This window comes from Parasteatoda tepidariorum, chromosome 4, assembly GCF_982258835.1.
Source record: "Parasteatoda tepidariorum strain Cologne lab strain chromosome 4, Ptep-v5.0, whole genome shotgun sequence".
In the NCBI taxonomy this organism is placed as follows: domain Eukaryota; kingdom Metazoa; phylum Arthropoda; class Arachnida; order Araneae; family Theridiidae; genus Parasteatoda; species Parasteatoda tepidariorum.
Genome location: NC_141758.1, coordinates 44927899 through 44951085, shown reverse-complemented (window position 1 = coordinate 44951085; position 23187 = coordinate 44927899).

Below are 23187 nucleotides of genomic sequence, written 5' to 3'. Positions count from 1 at the left end.
TTTCCGCATCTCAAAAATTATGAAAATATAACATACTCTCCAGCATTTAAGTTTCGGAAGAAATATATTTATCGGTGGTAGCGATTTAAGGTGGAATTTTTTAAAGCATATAGACATTTACAAAACCTTTAGCAAAACTTTCGAGAGATAACAGATAACCCTGAAATTATTAAAATATAGTGGTGAACAAAATTTTTCTATTTTCTAATTTAAAGGAAAAATATCAATAAATTAATTTTGTCACCATTAGGAAAATTACTTTCCGAAACTACAGAAATTTTGCAGTTGTTGGAAGGTATGAATATAATTTTCCAATATTTCTTTTCAAAATTGTATAATCGATGTGAAATGAATTTTTTTTACTATAAAAATTGTGATTTAAAATATTGGTACATATGTGTGTGTCTTTTCTCATACCTATCCGTTTTCAAATACCGTGCGTTTTTATATTGATTTATTTTAATATTTTTTTAAAAAAATATATAGTTTTTAATCCATTTCTGGCCAAATGTAGCAGTTCTTTAAAATGTAGCATTGTTTTCATTGAAGTATGCTTATATTATATTCATTACGGCACAAAAAAATTTCGTGTATGAAAAATTTTATTTTATTTAAGAAATAAAATGGAACGTATAAACAATCAATGAACTAGCTATTTAGTTGAACACTAGTTTTTGATGAAATTTGTTTAATTCTTTTTTTATTTACTGACTTGCAACTTCAATACATCATAAAAACATATGATAAATCTCAAAAGGACAAATTATACATTATCAAAAAAAATTTCATTTTAAGTTAAAAAACTTGAATAGTTTAAAGATTTATCAACAGAAAATATACACTCCAATTGAATTACTAATAATTTATGGTTGTCTTCAGAACCCTGCACAATAGCATAAAAGTAAAATTAGTAAAAAGATTGCGTCACAGTGTTATTGAAAATACGTATATTGAAATGGTGCATTTGTGCATCCTTGGCCGAAAATTGGTTAAGAAAGGAAAAAAGAACTAAGAAAGGTCTGCATATGCTTAAATAAGACAAATATTTTACTTATAATTATCTTTTTACAAAACAAATCTTAGAAAAAATTTCTCATGGTCTCACTAATTAATTATGATGAATACAGAATGATAATAACAATAAGATGATTATGGTGAACTTAGAATATTGCTGACATTACTTTTAGCTACAAATCTTCTCGCTACTAGAAAGTAAATATTAGCTTAATATTTTTATCAAAATACTTGGCCAAACGCAATTTTGTTGTTATTTGTTTAAAATACATAAAATAGTCAAAATCCTATAACAAATCGAATACATGTAAGCTATAAAAACTTTTCCAATTTAGATTTTATGAAACTTATCTCATAAGTTTTGCTGAGAACTTCATAAGCGTTTAGATATGTCGTTGCATTTCAACAAACATATAAAACTTTTTTCACTTTTTCCGTAGTCCTCAATACATACCGACCGATGTAATGAATAATAACGATGTAAAAAATGTAACGAATGAAGAAAAACGTTCTATTATATTTTTTAGGAAATAAAACTGAAAGGAAAATATTATTTTTAAACTCAATATATTGGTTCAGTATTAATTCAAATTTATTTAAACACATTCGCAAAATTGTCATTATGTGCAATGGGTTTTTTACGACAACAGAATGTTCTGAATTACAACTAATCTCATAAATCCCATCAACTGAGATTATTTTTCTATTTTTAAACTTCTAAATTCGTTTCTTTTCTATTAGTTTGAGAGATGCTACACTAACCAACAATAATGGAAGAGACACTTTCAGTTCTCGACATTTTTTTTTAAACTTTCTCAAAAACTACTTAGAGGATTATTTTGTAACTTTAGCGATGTTAAATTCATGGAATTTTTCATACTTAGTAATAAAGTTTAAACGAATCAAAGTTCTTTATGACCGAGAATAAATTACGAAAGAAGGCAAGTATTTTTAAACAGTCTATGCCAGAAAATCAAACACTAAGCTTATAACTTGCATCTATTACTTTGTAACCTAGCTTAAATATTTATGGAAATGTGGACAATTTTATATTAAAAAGAATTGTTTTGCATTTTTTACTATAACTTTAAAAATATTCAAAAAAATAATCAGTTTCTAAAGAACTCACAAAATTATTGTTCTAAAATTTAAAAAATTGGAAATAAAATTAAAATTTTAAAAACTGTGCATGCTGCGCAAAATTTTTGAATGTTGTTTTTCATAATTTTGTATTAAGTTATTTTTGGTAACTAATGAAAAAAGTCTTATTTGAATGTCTTAAAAATTTAAAGAGCTTCAAGCAATTCTCTGAGTAGTTGTTATACTTTTTAAAAAAAGGCTCAAAAAGATAAGATTTTTCATAAATTTTATTATAGGTTATTATAGGGTAATGTAATTTGCGAAACTATAAAATAAAATTTGTGAAAAAAGCCAGATCACCTGAGTTCTCTTTTAAAAAGTGAAAAGACTACTTAGAAAATTGCTTGAAACTTTTTAACTTTTCAAATTAGATATTCATATCAGTCTTTTTTCATTAGTTGTGAAACAGAATTCACTACAAAATTATGAAGAAAAAAAGTAATGGTTTTCGCGTATGAGCAACATAAAAGAACTTCTTCTTCTTTAAAAACCTTTATCTTTAACATTTTTAGCGAATTTTATTATTTTTATTTATTATTTAATTATTTTTCAATGAAATTATAATTCATTTATTTTTTTAGCAAAAGCAGTATTTTGTAATTATAAGCAGCATTTTAAATTGCTTCTAAAGCTTTGTTTAATTTTATAGAATATTTTTGAAGTTGTAACAAAAAAGCGTAAGTCAAAAAAACATGTATTTTTTTCTACAAAAATGCTCATTAATATTTAAGCTAGATTTGCGAAATTTTATGCAGTTATTGCAAATAACAACCAAAGTAATCGATGCAAGTTACAAGCTTATTACGTGATTTTCTGCCATATATTGTCTATTGGTATATTATTTGATACATTAAATCACTAAAAACTTTAAATATTATTGCTATGTAAGAAAACTCGCATGAACTAAACAGCTCTAAAGCTTTGACATGCAAAACTTTGAAATTATAACTTTGAAATACAGAAGCTTTTTCCCAAGCTTAGCAAATGTTCTAACAATGACAGCAACTATGTCGAAAAATGAGGAATCTTACTCTCTTAAAATGAACGAGAGAAAATAACTCTACCTGAGTGCTATTTAACTCTTTCATCTAGATAAAACCGGCCTTCTCATCTTGAGTTAAAATCACTCAAGTGAAAGAGTTATATGGTAATAGCTCAATTTTAGTGAAAAAAAATTCACTCAAACTTGAGTTATTTTCACTCGAGTTTGAGTGATTTTCAGTATTACCTGAGTGAATCATTTTCACTCAAACTTGAGTGATTTTAACTCGTGTTTGAGCGATTTTCAGTATTTCAGTTTGTAAAGTGCAGTCAAACTTTTTACTGTTAATATTCGAAATTTTTGTATTTAGTGGTGCCATCTATCGTAAGCGATAGAAAATACTATAATTTTCGTTTCAAAAAAATTCCTTTTGATAGAGAAAGCCTTAGATAGGAAATTTTTTTATCATAACGTTTGTTGAATTTAAATATCGAATTAGATAATATAGTACTTGCGAAAGTTTTCGCTGTGAGCATATCGACACTGTGTATCCTGGGATTCGAACTGGCTTCCCGTCTGTCGAGAGATTGACCGATTAACCATCTCGACTACAGTCCTGTGTGAAGACGGCTGCAAAGAACTAATTAGTTTCATGAGCTGGGTCTCGTTGGCGAGGATAAAGTTTTTATTTGTTAAATCAAATAAGGTGAAAACACGGTTAAAAAAAATTTTCAGAGTTAATAGCAGCATTTTGTGGTTATCCAATTGTTTTGATTGTATACGGTAAAACAACAATTAAATGAATTATTACTTAAGAGGTTTTTTTTTATGAAAAATTCCTAACCACTGTAGATTTGAGTTTTTTTTTCTTTCCCCTAAGTTGCGTCATTTTTCTTTGAAGTTTAATTTTTAAAAGTAAGGAGCTCTAAACGAATTTTTAAAGTAAGCAGTTTTATAAATATTATGCACATTTAGGTTCAATTAAAAATACTATGAGTCATTTTTTTTCGAACAAATTTATTCGTTTAATTTATAAAGCTTTATTTTCAAGCAATAAAAAAGGTATATTGTTTTAAATTGCCTAAATGTTTTTAAGACAAATTTCTGATACTAAGTGAATTTAATAAATTTTTGAAGAAGACGTTAGAAGCTAAAAAATCTGGATAAAATACCCTTTTTCAAACTCAATTTTGCAAACTCTTTTGATATAAATTTGTTTAAAATCCAAACTATATATTTGTTTTGATTAGAAAAAAATAAGTATAATTTTTGTTCTGCAATAATCCTAGCTTAGTATGAATTCGAATAAAAAAATTAACTAATTAACATTAACTACTTGACTTTACTTTAATATTGTTTTTACCATAAAATTTGCTCAAACATAGTTTTCTTTAGTCAAAAAGAAATAAATAATAAAAATTAATGAAAACGACATTTTTATAAAATTACTAAAATACAGAAATATTTAAATACCTAATTTTAGGCATATTTTAAGCTAATTAAATTGGATCGCTTCTGAATTATAAATAATTACAATTAAATCAAATATGTATTTTATGAATTTTAACTATTATGAATATAGATAGTGTACGTTATTTCCGTTATCAATATATATGTTTAGAATTTTTACCTAATTGTAAGAAATTAATATATAATCAAAAAGAAAAAACATTATAAAAATTTTATATACCAACCAGGAAAGCAAGATTGAAGACATCAAACTCTTTCAATTTTACAACAATGCAAAGTAACTGCAGTTTTTCTGCAGATTCATCAGAAAGTATACTTCTGAAACAATGACTGCATAATTACTTCAAATTTAATGCAGAATGACAACGGATTTAAAGTTTCAGTTTTTTCTAAATTTATGATTTTAAAGTGACCTTACTTAAACTACAGTAATTTTGTAGACAATAGCTAAAAGTTTTCTCGAAATAAATTACTGCGAAACTACTTCGCATTAGCTGCAAAATAACTGCAGTTTTTTTACAGTTAAGATTGCACTACAGAAAATTTGCAGTTAACTCTAGAAAAACTACGAAATTTCTTCAGTTCTGTAGAATAACTACAGTTTATTTTCAGCTGGGATATAGGTATATAAATTCAAATTGAACTGTATCTCATAATAAATATTACTTTTAATTTTGCTCCTATTTTTTTACTATTAATCTATAACTATTGTAAAATTCTAATTTATTTGAATTTTCAAGTACTTTAATTAGCATTGTACTTTTAATTAAATATTATTTCTGCATTTTCAATTTTGCCTCGAAAATTGAATTTGAAGAAAAGTGGTAAGAACTTTTACGCTAGCAACAAAGGAAAAATAGTTTGTATAATGTGATAAATACTTTATGAAATAAGAAGATAGTATTAATTCTGAATTCCAATTAAATAAAAGCTAAAAGCAAGATAAAAACAGAAAAATTCAAAATGCTGCTTAATTTTTTTAAATATAATATTTTCCACTTTTTCTTTGAATTATATATTTATAATAAAATACATTGAACATCTGAAGATTCTGATTTGAATGAATGGATGTTGCAAATGTGAACTTTCATAAATTAAAGACAGTCAACTTTATTAATAGAAAGCAATTTAAATAACAGCAATTATAGACTGTATGAACAATAATTTCGTAAATATATTTTATAAAAAGAAGTATAGAACGATATGAAATTAATTATCCAGAAATATTTTGTACCAAAATTATACATCAAAAAAACTAAAACATGGATATAAATTTATTGTAATGAAATAAAATGTTAAAACTTTAATATGAAATCTGAAAAAATTCTAAAACTCTTATCAGATATAATATATCCCATGCTTTGACAAAGATTCTAGCAGGGAATCAAATTTTTTTAATAATTCATAATCATCCACACTTAACACTTTCAATTTTAATAAATTTTTTTGACAAATAATTTAAAAGAATAGTATATTTTATTAAAACACGCTGAAAAACAGCTAATTTAAATGGAATGTGTATATAACACATTCAAAATAAAAATATTTCCAAAATAAAAACAGCAAAGTATATCTACTTACTGAAAAGTAAAACAGCGTCTTCTTCAGAAATACCGTTGTGAACTAAAAGGTGTTTTAATTTTTCTAAATTCAAAATATAAAATGACATATTCTCCAGGAAAAAAAATTAAACGTAAAATAAAAACGAAGACATAATCGTAACAATTTTATTTAGATTTATTATCGTTTGCTTTTTAAAATAAAACGATAGAAATTCCAGCTTATATCTTGCACACAATTAAATAATAAATAAATCACTCAAGTTTGAGCTAAAAGCACTCAAATATTGCTTAATAAATACCACTCAAGTTTGAGTTAATGCAAAGCAAGAATTTCGCTCAAATAAGAATGTATTTTACTCAAGTTGAGTTAAACAAATTTAACTCTTTTTTGAGTAGGGGAAATAACTCTTTCATTTTAAGAGAGTAAGGGTTCAAGAAGGTGACCTCAAATATGCTAATTAATTAGTGCAGATTTAATTTTAAGTTGCGAAGTCATACACGTATTTTCTCTAAATTTCGATTTTTTTTTCTTATTATTTACTGTTTGGTCTATTTGGATTTTTCATCTCCAAATTACAGGGGGTAATCTGGGAAATATGAATCTAATAGTTTGATCAGAAAAGCCGTCTTAAGTTTGGACCTGTTAATGTTAACTCTAATAATAATTAATTGAGTCAAAAAAATTCTGCATACGATCATAAAATTCAATTATCCCAAAAGATTTTCATGTAAAAATCAACATTTAATAAATATATAATAACTTTTATTATCTTAATTAAAAATAGAAAAAAAATTTTGAATTGTAACGCATGCAATTTCTTACATCAAAATTTAAATGAAATCGGTAGATTAATTCCTGACATATCAAGTTTGAAAAATACAACTTTTTGATCTTTTAAAATACGACTTTTTTTAAATTAATTAAATTTCTTACAAAAATTATGCTTTTGTGTATGATTTTGACATTTAAATTATCACCTGCACAAATTAATTAGCATATTTGAAGATTCCCCTTTCCCAATCTATAAGCTTGAATCCTAAAATGGATGATTAGAGGAAAGATCAAAAGGTATTCAGGTTGGTTTGCCTTTTTATCACCCTGTACAGGTAATGAAATTCAGTTTTATCATATCTTTAATATTTCACTACCTGTGAGAAATTTTTAATTCTTCTATGAGAGAACTTATAAAATTAATTGAAATAATTGGAAACATATTTAATCATAGAATTATAAATATAAATGAACAGAACGGAGAAAAAACATTCTGATAAAAATACCGTACTGTATGGCAATTACATTTCTCATAAATGAAACATAACTGTGATTAATAAAACCATAATATATGTAATTTAAACCATTCGTTTGGTTATTTCCGTTCATATAGTAACCATTTGCCGGAAATTATGGTTTTCAAAATTATAGTTTTTATTACCTTACCTTTAGTAATATATACAGGGTTATTCATAATTCCCTCCGGGGGTTTCGAAGCGTTGTAGCAAAAAAACGAAGACGAATATGGCAAGAAAGAACATATGAAATTATTCCGAAGGCATTCAAGTTTTAATTTAAGCAGTTACCGGTAGATGGCCGCAGCATGTACCACTGAAGCCAGTTGTAGTAAAGAAAAATGGCATTTACAGGCGGAGGGAATTATGAATAACCCAGTACAAACTGAAAAGTAAATTTAGCCAAATAAATGGTTTTTCTGTCGTGGTCTAAGGTATCATGAAAAAATTATCAAGTTTTATCACATTCACCAAATTTTATCTCGTATTATAAAAATACATTTATTGTTAAATTTTACCAAAATCATTAACAAAATGCTTCGGTAAAAATAACCGTGCATTTTAATGTTCCCATGGAGCCAAAAAACGGTGAATTTTACCATATTCTGGCAGTTTTGACCATACTTTTTTCTCAGTGCAATTATTCACGCTAAAAGAAAGACAATTTAGAAATAAATATTTTTAAAAACCGAAATTTATGGAAAAAATTATTCTCCTAAATATAATCAATTTATGAAAGTTGGAATTATAAATTAGTAAAATAGATTAATGTTTTAGGATGTGTAAACACATAATTGATAAGAATTTCCCTTGAATAAAATTATATTAAAACTGAAACATCAAATGCAAATTTATCCACGTACTTCAAAGCTCCGCAATTGTTTCGGTTTGAAATCCCCTTAGAATAAATAACTTAAAAGTTCTATTAACTATTTTAATAGATTTCAAGATTACCATTTTGTAAGAGGATTTCGAAGTTTTCGAAAAGCAGTTGCGATCAGTTTCGCAGATTTTAAATTTCGAAGTAGCTTTAAGATGTAACTCTCTCGATTTAGAAACATTCTTGGGAAATTAAAATTACTCGAACGAAATGGGATATTGAGCCCACACAAACTGTGAATTACTTTTCAAATAAACTTTACAAAAGTTAAGGTACTGGAGCTATAATCATTAGATCTGTTTTTAAAACTGGCAATTTATCCGAAATTGTCTCGTAATTTTTAAATAAGCGAGTGAAAGTTTTTAACTAATAAAGGTTAAAAACAATTTTGAAATAGAAAGACTTTTAGGAATTATTGCGGAATTAAAAGGTAATACTATTGTTCATCTTATTATTTCTGATTACCACTGCTAAATAATAATAGCAAAAAAATCATTGCAAAAAGAATTATGATTTGCGTACTATTAAAAATAACATTAAAAAAATGGGTAACAATAATCCACATTAATGATTACAGCAATTACAAGTGCTAATAATTACTGTTAATTATAGCTATAAGTAATTCGAAGTAATAATTATTAGTAACAGAACTTATGAAATCATGTTTACAATTATGACTGATAACTAATGATTTGTAATTAGTTCTGTTAATTAGACTTTTTTTTTATTTTTAGTACGCAACTTTTTTTCCTACAGAAAATTTTATTAGGTTATTATACCTAAAAACTCCCCTAAAGTGTCCTCTGTACGTTCTCTTATTTTTGAGGGAAATGGGGGTAACTTTATTGAAAAAAATAAATTTTTTAGACAGGTAAGTAAGGCATAGTCTTTTATATATTTTTTCATGCAGGTATGAATAAAACCAAATCCTCAGACGTTCGAACTAATACGAGGCGCATCCAGAAATTTAGTTTACCTAATTCATAAGAAAAAGAACTCACACTTTCAGAATCATATTTATTGTCAACACAAGTACAACAATGTTCAACATAGCCACCACCAGAATCGAGACACTTGTCGTATCGTGATATCAACTTTTGTATCCCTCTGTCATAGAACTCTGACACCTGTGAATGGAACAAGCGTGTGACAAACGTCTACCGTAACTGTGACCGTGGTAGTGGAATATTTACTGCAGTTGTTGAGCTCCTCCATGACAATGCTAGTCCACATACGGCACGACGCAGAGCAGCTGTTTTGACGGGAATTTGGCTGGGAGTTGCTTTATCATCCACCCTACAGCCCTGATATTGCACCCAGTGATTTTAACGTTTTCTTGCACCTCAAGAAATTCCTGTCCTCCGGTGAGCGTTTTGGCAACGACGAAGAACCGAAGACGTCTGTCTCACGTTGGTTCCATTCACAGGCGGCAGAGTTCTACGACAGAGGGATATAAAAGTTGATTCCACGATACGACAAGTGTCTCAATTCTGATGGTGGCTACGTTGAAAATTAGCTGAAACATTGTTGTACTTGTTGCCAATAAATATGTTCCTGAAAGAGCAAGCTGGTCTTTTTTATAAATTAGGGAAACTTACTTTCTGGATGCGCCTCGCAGTTTAAGAGTTATAAGCGTTTTATGTACAAAAAGTAATATTTTTAATTGCACCTTTAAACGTTTTATACCCCCATTTGTAAGCGTATTATACACCTTTTTCAGAGGGAATTGAGGGTAACTTGGGTGTAAAAATGAATTTCTTTTAGACAGGGAAGTGAAGCATAGTCTTTGATATATTTTTTCATGCGGGTATGAATAAATATAAATATTCAAACGTTCGAACTTTACTTTAGAAGTGTGAACCAAATTGCATTATTATTGCATATACCAGCTGAGCCACGATAGCTCAATGGTTAATGCACTGAACTGTTGCTGTAGAGAATTGAGGTTAGATTCCCAACTGTGGCGTGAAGCTCACCCAGCTTCAGATCGATGGGAATCAGCTCGTCTGGGAAGTAACGATGGCACTGTATGCAGCCATTACTTCGGCAAAATATACAGTATGACGAAATATAACATAAGGTCATATACATGTATGACCTTTAAGTGGTTATCCAATAACACTAGGAAACATTTTTTTTTTCTGTTGCGTGAGATTTTCTACCAAATCTCATATACTTTCGTTTCATCGACTTCAAATCTGCCATCGGTTTCTATCTCCAAACACTATTTTTTTATTTTTTTTTTCAAATGACATCTTTAGTCCATTTTTTGTCGAAATATATAAGTTTTAAAACATTATATATAAAACAGGGGGCTGTATGAATGTTGCGAAAATATTCTAGGGGGGTTAAGGCACATCATCAAAAGTAAAAGAATATAGGAATCCATGCCATGAATATAGGAATCCATGCCAGAACGACGTCATACGCCGCTAGGAGCACATACCTTTTGTAAATTGTTTCTTCTTGTACTTCTAAACAGGCCGCAAGAGGGAAACATCCCCAGCCGTGTACGACGATATTTCCGGGCATGGGTTACTATGCAGTTTCAATCCTGATGATTGGCTCTAACTTCCCTAGGTTTTTATCGTAAAAAATAAGCGACCCCCTGCTTCCTATAAGGTTTTTAAACTTGTGTATTTCAACAAAAAATTAGCTAAAATGTCATTTGAAAAAATATGCAGCTTTGCGAGCAAAACTAACTTTACTAATTTGTGTATATGCTACATATTATATTTTATTTTAAGCTCACAAACATACATTTTGTTAAAAATTAGTTAAAATACAATTTACTGCTAAAAATATACATGAAAATAACATAAAGCATAAATTATGAATTTAAAATATACTAATTTCAAGAAGAAAATATCCAGCTGCTATTTTGTAAGTAAGCAAAACACTGTGCTCATTACTTCACTGAAGTTTCATTATCTCAATGACAGAAGCGAATTTAGGAGTAAGTACAAATAAGTCTGAATTACAATTATTTTATTTATTTCTAAATGATAAATGGAATAATCTTAATCAAAATTCGTAATCAAATCATCCGTTAACCTATTTATTCAATCTTAAACATACGATTCATTCTGAAATATCGTATTAAATCATTCAAATGAAATTAATCACAAAACAATGTAATTATCAAATCTATTAATCACTTTAAAAGTGAAATAATTCTAAAAATAACGTCTTCCGGCTTAAAGTAACAAAAGAAATCCTTTTTTCTTTGATAAAACCTTTTACATGTTATCTCAATCAATTTATTGAATAAGGCTTTTAAAAAAGACTATTAATACAACTACAATCTATTTGTTCCGTATTGTTCTTAGAAATATTTCTACTCCTTGCTTAGTGAATAGAGTCGAGTAATTGAATTTCATGACAAATATTTTGTTGTTGCTTCTATTAATGAAGTTAAAAAGGTTAGTAAGTAAATTTAATAAATAAGGATTTAATTGCCATTCGTAAGTAGTAGACTATGCTAAAATTGTTCTTTTCGGTGCTTATTGCATCAACATCATTTGGGTTTAATTTCGTACTCATTATTTTTGTATTTACGCAAGTTTGGATTGAGCTAGAATAAAACGTATATATTTAATCCTAAATTCCAATAAAACTTAAAATTTCTTAACTTAACTAATAAAAATTAATTTTGATGACAATCCCATTTTTAAATTATATATCTCTGTTGGGCTTTTTTGAGATTTTCGGGGTTATTCAAAAGAATAACCCCGAATTTTCAGAACAATTTTTACATTTTTGTATAATTTATTTATACATACCAGTGCATACATACTTTTTAGCATTAAATCATTTTTATATGAAACTTTTCCAATATTTTTTGCTCTTTATATTGGAACTCTTATTATTCCCTGTACTTTATGACTTCTGTCGCTGGGTGGCGCAGTTGGTTTGTCATCGGCCTTCTGAGCCCAAGTCTACGGGTTCGATCCCCGGCCCAGACACCGGATTTTCGGGATGCAGAAAATCCTCAGCGGCCATGTCGTATGATTATGCGGCGGGTAAAAGATCCCTGGAGTGCTTTATTGGCTCTTGGCATTTCCGGCAAAATTATAAAAGATCCCTGGAGTGCTTTATTGGCTCTTGGCATTTCCGGCAAAATTAAATTCCTAGTGCACTTTAGCATCCAAATAGAGTCTCGGTGCTGCCATCCACCGAGACTCTATTTGGATGCTTAATTGGATTAGACGTCCAAATTAACATGACCAACGGTATCTCACCCATTGTGGTGGTCCTGAAAGAGTGGATACCACCTCTGGAGAACGCACTAGGTCTGCTCATCGGCAAGACTGATTGTGCAGCTCATTGGAAATAAAATAAAAATAAAAAATAAAAAAAAAACTTTATGACTTCTCGTCTGTTTTTTAGTTTAACAAGTATTCAAATTTTAAAGAAAATTACACTTTCATTACTTTTAGTATAAATATTTCAGCACACAATGATGTAAAAAAAAAAATTTGATCTATAATTTTTTGAATTATGGTTCATTTTTCATAAGTTTTTTTATTTTTTTTTTAAAGATATTTTTTTGTGTTTGAAGGAATTTTTTGCCATTCTCAGTATTTTAGGCCACCAAAATCTGAGTTATAGTTACGACTTTTTATATTTATCAAAATTTATTACTATATGTATGACGATTAAAAGAGTATGACGATTATTATTACTATATGTATGACGATAAATTTTTCAATGATAATAATAATAATAATAGTAAATAATAATAATAATAATAATGAAAATTTATGGATTTCAATAATCTGTAATAAAAAAGGAAATATTTATCATACACATAAAATATAAGTTAAGGTAACGAAAAAAATAGTAAAATGGTTTCTAAACTCTATAATTCTCTTTCTTTAGGTAAATATAATTATTAGTTTTAAACAGCTAATATTAAATAACTAGATTTATTTCAAATGTGATTATTTTTATATTTAGATACAAGTACATATTTATATCTAATACGTGTATAAATGAGTTTTTATTTACTTAATAATTTTGAAATAATTATTTGCTATATTATTTTTGAACTAAATCTAGAAATTCACTGTATTCTTTTCATTTTGCAAATAAGTATCCCCTCTATCACTATAAAGTATACTGATTCCTTCTATTTTAGTCACAAATTGTTTGGAAAAAAAATTTTGTAATAGTCTATTAAAAACATAATTTAAAGTAACAACCTATATTTCCCTTTTGCGTATACTTTCATGACTTCTTTAATAATAAAATGAGTTTAGCAATATGCGATTAAAAATATACACTGTCATATTCCAGTAAAAATTTATTTTTTCAATGTTATATTGTTTAAACCTGCTTTGGATGATTAAGTTTTAAATTATGGTAAACAAATGTGGTTAATGACCTGAAACTGATAGACGGAAAGCGATTATAAGCTTCTGGAATCATTCATTAATTTACAATTTATGGCTGAAATCCTACGCTTACAATAAATTAAAAACGAGTATAACAGTGTATATTGAAGAAAAAAAGCGTTCATTAAGAGGTTAAGGAGTGGAAAATTTATGACTTTTAACCATTTCTTTGTGAAGAAAAATATATTCAAAAGGTGATTTTCAGTTCTTTTTTTTTTCGCAAAATGACTCAAATCAACATAACTAGGACTCATACAGACATTGTACTTTCATTAAGATGGCTCAAGAAACTTGCCACACTACTTCCGTAATGGATTATTTACTTTCTTTCTTTAAAAATGAACCAAATTATATTCTTAGCATGAAACTAATCTCTATATAAAAATAAATTTGTAAATAAACTACATAAAAACAAACTGTAAAAAGAATTCTGTAAATTTATGGGGGGAAACCCTTTATTACACAGTAAAATACTCTTACTTAATAAGAGTCGCTTGGTTTTTAAGTAGATATGTCCTGTTATTTTAACAACCAAACTGTTATTATAACAGGACTGCTGTAATAACAGTTGTCTTGAGCCATCTTAATTATAACTGTTATTATAATTAAGATGGCTCAAGAAACTTGCCACACTACTTCCGAAATGGATTATTTACTTTCTTTCTTTAAAAATGAACCAAATTATATTTTTAGCATCAAACTAATCTCTATATGAAAATAAATTTGTAAATAAACTACATAAAAATAAACTGTAAAAAGAATTCTGTAAATTTACGGGGGATAACCCTTTATTACACAGAAAAATACTCTTACTTAATAAGTGTCGCTTGGTTTTTAAGTAGATATGTCCTGTTATTTTAACAACCAAACTGTTATTATAACAGGACTGTTGTAATAACAGTTGTCTTGAGCCATCTTAATTATAACTGTTATTATAATTAAGATGGCTCAAGAAACTTGCCACACTACTTCCGTAATGGATTATTTACTTTCTTTCTTTAAAAATGAACCAAATTATATTTTTAGCATCAAACTAATCTCTATATGAAAATAAATTTGTAAATAAACTACATAAAAATAAACTGTAAAAAGAATTCTGTAAATTTACGGGGGATAACCCTTTATTACACAGAAAAATACTCTTACTTAATAAGTGTCACTTGGTTTTTAAGTAGATACGTCCTGTTATTTTAACAACCAAACTGTTATTTTAGCAAAAAAGTATCTCATTGTGGTCAGAGTGAGCCAAGAGTAGCATTCATGCAACCAGTCGACTTTGAGATTCGAACCAGAGTCACCTCATCGGAAAGCGACCACTCTATCCGCTGAGTTACAGCAGCTGCGTTTCACTTTGGAGAAAATTCTTAAACTGTTTTTATCTCAAAAGTCTTATTATTGAAATGAAATTTAAGTGTAAATACGTTCGAAAATATCGTGGTACACCCATATAAAAATTTTGGCAACTTAACTACCCAAAAAATTATACCTTAAGAAATATAACAATCAATTAAAGCATCAATTTGAGAATAAATTCGAATCGCAGTTTTACTTACACGATGTTGAAAATAATAAAATCGTTGCTGAAAAATAAGAGTATGGAAAGAAAATAATCATAAAAAGATTTTGAAAAAAAAAGTGCGGGGCAAAACTAGCAAGTAAGTGGTAAAAACTAAAATTTGAACTGATGGTTTTAATTCGTTTTTGAATAGGATGAAAAACGGAGAAACGTTTTGTCAAGAAACCAGCCATAAACCGTCAAATAAACAGATAAACTTTGTAAAACGAACGGGGCCTTTTTTACAGCATACATATTTGCCAAGCCAACTTTTACAACCAACTGATAGCCTTGATTTTTTTCTAAAAAAATTATAATTGAGTAAATAAAATGAAATTTTTGTTTAACTGCGATATCACTAATTGTTTTCTGTCATGAATTTTAATTTTTGTTTTTAATTTTAGGTTTTTTAATTTCTAATTTATTCATAATAGCAATTGGGAATGAAGTTTGCATTGATTAATATAACTTTTAATTTTATAATTGCACTGGTAAACTTTTTTATGCAGCAATTTTAAAATTGTACGTGAAGATATGAATTTTTTATTGCGATAATATTTTTAAAAATATCAAGAACTCGTAAATTTTTGTAGTTACAAGAAAAAAGATTTTTTTTCAACCTAATACAGTATTGAAACAGTTATCTTAATATTTTATATAAGCATTCAAAGCCTCTAGTTCATAATACATAATTCATGAACTTCAATGTCAAATAATCTGAGTCAAATATGTCTCCCTTAATTCCCTTTCACGAAATGATTTGTTGACAGGTTTTATTGAATTTGGCGACAGGTCATGATATTTAACCTAACCACGAATTCCAAACTCTGTTTACAAATATCCCCAAGGCGTATATTTAAAATTCGTGACAGCATGACGGACTGAAAAATGTCTGGTATTTACCGAACATAAACGCCAATACGAAATGATAAATAAAATACTGTTATACCCATCAGAGTTGCAAAATAAATTTTAAAAACTTGTTTAAGTAAAAAAAACAAGTTTTTTAGCGAAGTGAATTTAAAGCTTGACATGGTTTTGATTTATGCTCTTTGATTTATATTCGTTTGTTTCAGGAAAATAAAGAATATATAGCTTGAATATATTACTGCTCCATTTCTTTATGAAGATCTTACATTGTTAGAGATTTATCTGAAAATATGTTTAAATAACAATTTACTTAATGTTTATTTTTCGATATTCAAACAAAGCAGTCAAATAACCATAAATAAATAGGTAATCAAACAGTTAACTGTGAGAAAAAACCGTTAACTGCTTTCACCTAATACGGTTAGCACATAACTTTTATTTTAAACTTTAATGAAAGTATAACATGTATTGTATTTCTTTATACTTTTTGACATGCGTAAAAGCAATTTCCTAAGAAGGAAACGTTGTTTTAGTCCTAACTAACGATTTTTTTTTTTTTTGCCTTTTTAAGGACAATTTGAAATTTTTAAGGGCATTTCTTATATTTTTATTTTCACTTAAAGGGATGTTTCAGGTCATCAAATTCCAGGCTGTAGTTAAAATGCACTGTTTGGTTTCTATACAGGCAAGCAAGGTCTTTATTTTGCATCTTTCCCTAAATCTGTTTTGCTGAAGAATAATTTTTAACTATGCAAAGCATATTAAGAACAGTAAGAGAACCGAAACAATATTTTATTCTAAAAACTAATATTGAAAAGCGCATATGTGTTTAAAAAGCTCAAAATATTTATATATAGTATTTGATATTTAAAAAAAAGGTCTGAGTTGTTCCAATATTGGCATTTCAACTCAATACTCTTATCATACTGATAAAAATCAAGAAAAAAAACAAGCCCCGTCAGTTTGCTGAGGCGCTTATAGCTCAATTCTTACATCAAGCATAAAAGATCGTCTGCATCAGCAATTTTTATTCCCGAATGAGCTTAGTCCAAAGTTCGAAGCATATTTTTCTTACTTAACAAACTTGTGTTAGTGAAAGAGTTAACTAGAATAAATCAATAACCAATCAGAGATTTATGTTGTAGTTATTTAGCTTAGCTGTTTGAGAATTCTCAAAAGAAAAAGTACTTTATTAGTTATGAAAGGATAAAGTTTATTTGAAGGAATTTTTTAAAGTTTATTGTTATTACATAATCTTATGGGAAAACTCACGATGATATCAGATTTTATTTTGTTTCATTCTGTTGCCATTCAATATAATATTTTGTTTCGAAAACTACATTCTCTTAAATGAAGGGTGTACATATGCATCTTAAATTAACATTTTTAGGTAAAAGTGATTATTACAATTGAAAAACACACAATTAAAAGAAAAACTTTTGTGACTGTTTAGTTTCCTAATTTCTTTTAAGAAACACTCAATGAAGTTGTATAATATTAAGTATTTATTGTAGTACTATCAACAGAACTATTTATGCTTCATGGTTAAATTATTTAGAGTAATAAGATGCTGCGTCAACGTTATTAATGGTATATTGAAAAATACTTTTGCGTAAACACATAAATACATATTAAAGGGTACATTTTTGCGATGTAAAGGCATGCACTTTCATAAACTCCTCAGTATTTCAAGGTAAGGTCTCCTAAATATGGTCTCCGAAGTTTGATCCAAAGTTTGAGTCTCTTAATGTTAATTTTACTTAATGCGTATTTTGCCATATCTCAAGCACATTTTTAGCAAAAGATAATTCTATGCAAAAAAATAACTGCAAGTAAGTATGTATTACTTTTTATTATTTAACAATTGTCGAAAAAATTTTTTATTGTAAGGCATACATTTTATTTTACATTATTTTAAAGTATAATTTCACCTAACAAAACACAAAATTTTGAGCGAATTCAGTTAAATAGTTACTGGGAAATCGAGTTTTAAAAATACGATTTTTCCGAAATTTGATTTCTCTGAAACCGTTTATTTTTGGCACACTGTACATGCTAATGCATTACAAAGTTAGTTAAAAGAGAAAACCTTTTTTAAATTATATATTAAGCGAACATATAATGTAATCAACATATATGTTATAGTTGTTGCTATAACAAAAAATGCAACCAAATAAAATAGTTTTGAGCACGAATTTCTAATTATTGTTTCAAAACTAAATTAAACATAGCTTTGAAATGTCACAAAAAATCATTTCTTAGATTATTTTTAAGAAATGCCAATGCAAATCATCACAGAATGTATTTCAATTTATAATGATTTTACAACTAATTTTACGACTTTATGTGTGTATAGGCTTAAATTGTATTTCAAATGTCTCTTTTTTTCCTAGATTCTCATTATTATACGTTGATAATATTCTGCTACTCCAATTAGAGACCTAATTATGCGATTTTTTTTTTAAATTAGCAGTTTTTTTCCCTATATCTTACCATCCGTTTTAAGCATTTTCTCGTAAAATATTTAAATCCAAATTACACTTGAGAAAATGAGTAGGGTAAGTTTTCAAACCATTTAATTTAGCGATTGTTTCGAACAATGGATCCCATAAGAATAAATAAAGGAAAATTCCATCAGCCATTTTAATAGGTTTTAAGATTGAATTCTGGAATGAGGATTTTGAAGTTAGAGAAACACATTTGCAATCAATTCCAAATGGCTTAACTTTAGGCGTATCTTTTACAATCTGTTTTGAGATACATTATGATAAAATTTAGAAGACTGAAAGGAATTTTTAGAACAAATTTGTTTCAAACGTTAATCAGTTAGTAAGTAACACTCTTGAAATTGGATATCCTCTATAGACGAATTTTTTAAGTTTAAATTTGCATACAAAATTTTTAATGAAAGAAATGTTAAAGGCATGATATAGTTTATTTAAGTAGTTTTACATAAAAACTGTGAGATAAAGTATTTTTTTATTATATTTATATTTACTTACGTGAGGCAGAGTATATTCAATATGAAAAGTGTTTCATGCAATCGATACCATCATTTCATCCAATAAAAGTTTCATCGAATTACAAAACTGGTTGTTGCATTTTTAATGCAATATTTTGAAAATGTTTTTTTAGTCACCTAAGTAATAGTAAAGGACTCAAAGGACTAAGGAAAGGTATTTACTATTTTGTGCACACCTTTACAACGTGTCAAAAATATATATGTATGAAAAGCGATAACAGAACACTTGGAATACAATTAGCATCAGAAAATAACTAAAAGTTGTATACAGGGTGTACTAAGTAATACTGCCGCTTTTCAAAATACATTTAAAGCATGGAATGGGTTAGGGTTAAATGAAATAAAGGAAATTTAGGATGTAAGACATAGCTTTTTTTCTCCTGGTTTTAAAAAGAAAAGATTTTTTACAGAAGGCAATTCAGAGTGTAAAACTAAAAAATCTAAAGAAATTTAAAAATAATACCGTAACATATGACATAAAGATATATAATTGTGGATGATGGTGGGTATTTTAAAACTACTATGAGGTAATGTTACACTGGTAACATTAATTCTTTTAAGGCATTTTACAATACTATTTTATTTTTGTATACTTCTTCAACTTACACGAACTTTGAAAAATACCACTTGCCACGAAATATATTGAAGAACTAAAATCTACATAAGGTGCACAATCCCAGATTTGGTGCTGAATCCCAGCCGAGAGGAGATTGGACTACAAGCCGTGTAGAGAGCGCTACCTATGGAAATTCGAGTGGGACAGGACAGGTTCGTCCTGTAAGTTTGTAAGTGAGGATGGCAACGTTTAGTTGTAGCGTCTTTTGCAAGTAATTTGAGACGGCAGATGTGGTTCTAAAAGGTTATAAAGAGGTGACCGGGGCTTAGGCCTCCGGTGTGTTTGTTCCTGTTGCTAATGGAATGAAAAAATGCCTGATTTTCTGCAACTAGTAATGCATTCCATCATCTTTGTTCATCCATTTCCTTAATTGAAATATCTGTAAATCAGATAGCTAATTTAATTATGTTTAAATCCCCTTCATCGATTTTTATATTTTTAATAATGCTGTGGACCTTCAGAAATATTGTCATGGAATAAATGAATTCTGTAAGTTATTCTTTATTTGTCGTTTTTCCTTTGTTGATTATTATTTTCTGAATTTTATTCTAGCCATATTATTCAAAATTTTTATTGATTTTTCTTTCCAGAGATAATTTCAATGCGTTGTACTTACCACTAATATTCTTTAAGGCTTACCACCACGTGTGGTATACTAATTAGTCAGGTTTAACATTGGCTTGATTAAAGGATCTTGAGTTGTATTCTATATTTGATATAATTATCTTAGCAAGGTTAAATTTAATTAGAATAATTATAATTATTTTTGCACCAAAATATCTTAAATAAATTTTGTGGCTACCTTAATAGGTAATTTTTCTCTTATTCAAAATATCTTATTAAAAAATGCGACGGCATTTTCAGTAACTTATTTGCGATCAGGACGTTTAGTAAATACAGAGCGATCTATCGGAAACTTTTTGAAATAAAATTAGGAATTCTAGGACAGAAACTAATGTCCTACCACAGGAATCTTCTGAAATATTTTTTTTTATTTACCTTAACTGTTACTTTATTAAATCTTAACTGTTTTTTAATTGTTATTCTTACTTAGAGAGCCTGAAACTACACTCTAAAACAAAAAAATTGACGCACCAAGAAAGAGTAGTCAGATTGAAACGAAAATTGGTGGATAGGAAGACAATGTACAGAATAGTATATGATTAAAATTTCAGAGCAATTGAATAATTTATTGCAGAGTTACAGTAACAAGTTCAATAAGGTGTTGACCCACCTCTAGCCTGGATACAAGCTGCCACACGGCGTGGCATAGACCTATAAAGCTCCCAGATGGTCTCTTGTGGTTTTTCCTGCCAAATTCGATCCAATTGTCGAACGAGGTGATCAACATTCCGTGCCAGATACAATCGCCTTCCCATCATATCCCAGACATGCTCGATGGGAGAGAGGTGATCTGGCAGGCCAAGGAAGAGTTTGAAAAGCTTGCAGACAGTTCATAGCAACACGCACCGTATGTGGTCTGGCATTGTCCTGCTGAAAAACCAGCCCAGGGCGCTGCAAAAGGAACAGTAGCAAAACAGGTCTTAGGATGTCGTCGACGTACCGCTGTGCAGTAAGTGTACCTCTAATGACGACCAAAGGGCTCCGGCTGTCAAAGGAAATGGCATCCCAGACCATAATGCCTTGTTGAGGGCCGGTGTAGCGTGCAATAGTGAAGGCAGGACCCCCCCTGCCCTGTGCGTCTCCAAACACGTCTTCGATGATCGTCAGGACACAGTTGGAAGCGGGATTCGTCGCTAAAGACTATACGTCCCCAGTCGGCATTATTCCAGCCTGATCGAGCCATGCACCACTGTAATCTGGCTCGGCAGTGTGCAAGCGTGAGTGGCAGGTGGCGTAACGGTCACCGCGAGCGTATATTTCGCTCTCTCTACCGTCTGTGAATGGTCATGGTGGACACTGGTGTTTGGGCTGAACGTCTGATGGTTGATAGAGATGAAGAAGGCGCTGTGACAGCTGCTCGGACAATCACTCTGTCCTCACGCTCTGTTGTAGCCCTAGGTCGACCGCTACCATCCTGGCGCTGAACTCTGCCATGTTCCACCCATCCTTGCCTGCATCTTCAAATCGCCGCATCGCTTCGACTCAAATGACGAGCGATTCTCCGATTTGTCCAACCGGCCTCTTTCAATCCAATGATACGACAGCTGTCAAACTCTGGAAGTTGCTCGTAATGAGCGCGAATCCTGCAGCGAGGCATTTTTTAAGTTGTTGAAAGGTAATCTGAATCGCAATCAAACCGAAAGTTTTAACAACCGTTGAAGAAATGCTCCTTATTACGTCTCCTGGATGCGCAGTTCCGATGCGCCAGAGATCAAACCATTCGTTCATTGGACACCAAATTTCAATCATTTGCATATCTGTTCAAAACATTCATGCATACGAAATTTCAAAGCAATCGGATGATTGCTTCTTGGTGCGTCGATTTTTTTGTTACAGAGTGTATATTGGCTTAATAAGTTATTTCTTAACTATTAAAAGGTTACTTAAATATATTTCCAGTTGTTTGTTTTTGACAAATGTTAGTGTACCTTAACCCAGTTATTACGCGAAGTAATTTTAAACCTTTGAAGACAATGAAATTGTCTTGAATCAGTGATATAAGGTTCCTGCATTCAAATAAAGGTGCGGAGCGTGTTTTAAACAATTGCACCTCCTGACCGTACTGTATCTAACGTAGTTAAAGTGTTGCAACATAGGATAACATTTTCAGCTTGATTGAAATCGTAAATTAGCATAAAATATATAAACAAGTATTTTCTCGTAAATATGAAGCCATCGACTAAGTAATTTTATCCGACGAAATCCTAAATCCAGCGGAATATTACACCACTTGTCAAGATTAATCTTTAATGAGATTAATTAATAATCTAATTAGATTAATTAATGAGATTATCTCCGTAATTTCGATAAGCTTGTGCTGCACTAAGCTTATTGCAAACCCTTTTTAATAACTTTTCTGGTAACAAATGATGAATGTTTTATTTTGCCATATTAAATACCTTAGGCCGAGTAGAAAATATCCAACTACGACTTCTCCAATTCGCTTTGCATATTTTAAAATGGTTGTTCATATTTTCAAAGAGCCAGAACATAGCTTATGATATTTATACAATGTTTGCAAGCAAAATATTCTGTTTCATGAAGCATTTCTGAAAGACGCTATTGTTTCGCGGTTTGAAAGCGAAGCTATGAATTCTGAATAATGGAGACATTCGAAACGACACACTAATTATTATTACATACACAAATCATTATTACATGCACAAATCATTATTACTGAAATTAAACAATCACCGTTTTTAAAGAATAGACATTTTTGTTAAAGCAATACTCAAGCATTAGATCTTCAATTAAAAAAAAAATATTCAT